This window comes from Bison bison, unplaced genomic scaffold, assembly GCF_000754665.1.
Source record: "Bison bison bison isolate TAMUID 2011002044 unplaced genomic scaffold, Bison_UMD1.0 scf7180017864180, whole genome shotgun sequence".
Lineage (NCBI taxonomy): Eukaryota > Metazoa > Chordata > Mammalia > Artiodactyla > Bovidae > Bison > Bison bison.
In genome coordinates, this window is record NW_011494752.1 from 5,338,675 (window position 1) to 5,341,518 (window position 2,844).

Here is a 2,844-nt window from a genome sequence, read left to right on the forward strand (position 1 = left end):
GAGGCAAAAAAAAAAACAAAAAAACTTTAATGCAGGCTTTTAAAAGTGTGCTGGAAAAATAAAGGTTCAAGCTGTCACAGGATTTTGTGTATTTCTTCCGAAACTTCTGACTACATCCCCCCAAGCTCACCAAATCTGTCTTCTCAACTCCTCACCATCACTTTTCATAGAATCTTTAGATTGACCCTCTCTTCTGACATATGAGTTTGGACTAGTTAAATCTCATTCAGCCCAGCTAGTCAACTCCAAAGAAAACTAAAAATAGGAAAATAAAAAGGGAGTCCAGGTGAAGGAAATCCCTCCCACACATAAATCCCCTTCTTAATGGCACAGATTTATACTCAAAAGGGAGCTGGGTAACTCTGAGTTCCGATTGGTTTCTGGGAAGAATTTGTTTCTGGGAAACACACAGGGGTCTGCAAAGCAGGAGGTCCTTCCAGGGAGGAGAACTGGAGTTCAATTGACCAGGCTGACCCAATCCCTTTATTATTATTACCATTAGCCTCTGATGATTTAACCAAAATTAGCTTCGGAGCAGCCCTGGTTGAAGGGGGAATTAATTAACAGGCATCAGTTGAGTTTGTTATTAATAGATAAGAGAATGAAATAAAAACGTTGGAGGGGGTTGGCTGGCTGGGCCCTGGCTTTATTTAGTCTAAATGACTGTTACAGCAGTAATGATGATGATGATGATGATAGTTATAATAAAACAATAATTTGACTAGACGCCTGGGGCCGAAATTCCTGTCGCTCCCCCTGCAATGAACTCGCAAACCATTGCAGAAACGAGGCCAGGCGAGTGTGGGAAGCAAGAAGCTAGAGACGTGATAGGAAAGAATGGAGGCTCCACCGGCAGCCAGAAAGGGCCGGGAAGGTTTGTGGATGGAGTTAGTCCCTGGCTGCCGCTGTCGCCGCCGGGCTGTTTCGGCTGCTGCTGCCATGGTGCCTGGCGACAAGCTATGTTGGCCAAGGAGAAGAGAAGCGTTCAGGACGCAGAAACGATTTAGCAGCGGCAGGTTCCAAGCACACCCGGCCGAGGACCAGCCCTAGGGCGGCAGCAAGTTTGGGCGCTGAAGGTAACTAAATTAAAAGGCGCCTTAGCAACTCCACATGGGGACTTTGTCAGGCCCGGCCGGCCGGAGGGCGCACACAGAGGCCCGGCTGATGGGACAGTGAGAAGAAGGAGAGGTGCCGAGGGGATCCGAAACCTGGGGATCCAGGAAAAGGGGGGTGGGGTGCAGTTCTACCAAGCCAAACACATCTATTTCCCTTGCCTCCATGTTGAAAAAATCCAGGCTCCATCTGGCTCCTCGGGAGAGAGAGAGGGAGAGAGAGAGGGAGGGAAGGAGACGGTGGCTCCTGGCTTCCCCCCAGGGTCTCACTGGAGAGGGGCGGTGAGCCACCCCAAGAAACCCACTTTTCCAAGCAACCCCCGCCCCCAAAAGCTTGGGAGAGTAACAATAGCTGGGAAGACCAGGGAGAGGGGCTAGGCCACCTTCCAGGACTTAAAAAAAAAAAAAAAAACACATAGAAAGAAGAGAAATAGAACAAAAAAGGAAGAGAGAAAAAAGGTTAGGCTCTTCTTAGCAGCCGGGCGAAAATTCAGTCCAGATCTGGCTGCTGAAAGAAAAGAGAAGAGAAAAGGAAAGAAGCAGGAAGAGAGAGGGAGAGGGAGAGAGGGAGGGAGGGAGAGAGAGAGAGAGGGAGAGAGAGAGAGTCGCTGCGTGGAAGGAAGCTTAAAGCTTGTGAACTCTTCTTGAACCGAGATTGGAGTCATATGGGCCATAAATCATTGAGACATACTCTCCGCCATTCACAAACTGATAGCCTATTTCAGTCCAGCTTACCTTAGCCACCGACGAGGGGAGAACAGGCAGACATAATATATATTCACATCGAGCCCCAGCGCGAGCGGCAGGCGAGAAATCTCCCCTCCTTGAAGGCAAAGGAAAAAAAGACCACTGTTTAAAGCGGCGTCGCCCCCCTCCCCAATAGCCACCCCGGCTGGGGAGCCCGAGGGGCAGACCGGCCGAAGGAGCCGCTCGGCGTCCGCTTCAATTCACTCGGCTTAGGAGCGGGGGTGCGCAGGAGGGAGGGGGTAGGGGAGCGGGAAAAAAATAGAAGATCGAAAGGTGCTCGGGCGGCTCAGCTCGCCGAGAATCCAGCTCCAGGCTCCGGCACGGCCAAGCCGCCACAGTGCGGTTGCCCTATAAGACTGGTACGCCCTACTCTCCGTAACAATGGCCTCTGCTTTTGCACAGGGAAAAAAACCACACACACACACACACTCACACACACACACACACACACACATACACACACAAGCTCACACACACCCCCACCTCTCCCCCTTTAGCAAGCTTAGATGCCTGATAAGGAAGGAAGGTGATGGTGGTAATGGGGGAGGGGGGCATTTTGAACGCCCCCCCCCCCCGTTAAAAAAAAAAGACTGAGAAAGGAAAGAAGGTAGAGCTTTTAAGTTTTGTTTTTGTTTTTTAAGGACAGGTAAATTTTTAAATTCAGATTTTGGTGAGGGAGGAAGAGGAGGGCAAAAACAAGGCAAAGCTGGTGGAGTTCACAGCTCCCCACCACCACCACTAGTAAACCCTTCTGTCTAAGCGGAGAAGTAGCTTGGCCTTGCGGGGGTTGGGGGGGATGGTTCCTGGGTGCCCCTCTGCATTCATTTGCAGTGGGAACACTAGGACTTTTTTTAAGTAGTTTCACTCTTGTGGGACTGGTGGCTGAGTCTCAGCAGTCTGTTTGTTCTCTCCCCCACACCCTCTATTCCTCTTCTCTCCCAGGAAATCTCCTGGCCCAGTTTCCAACCTGGGGTGGGGGGAACTA

At 50.7% G+C, this 2,844-nt stretch overlaps 1 protein-coding gene across 1 annotated transcript in view; it reads right to left on the reverse strand.

Moving 5' to 3' along the window:
• Positions 1 to 2,844, reverse strand: part of HOXB3 (homeobox B3) — an 18,381-nt gene that overhangs the window by 3,378 nt on the left and 12,159 nt on the right. The window contains exon 2 of the mRNA XM_010843148.1: positions 1,848 to 1,935. The gene's annotated coding sequence lies outside the window, so the exon portion shown is untranslated. The remainder of the gene's footprint in view (positions 1 to 1,847; positions 1,936 to 2,844) is intronic.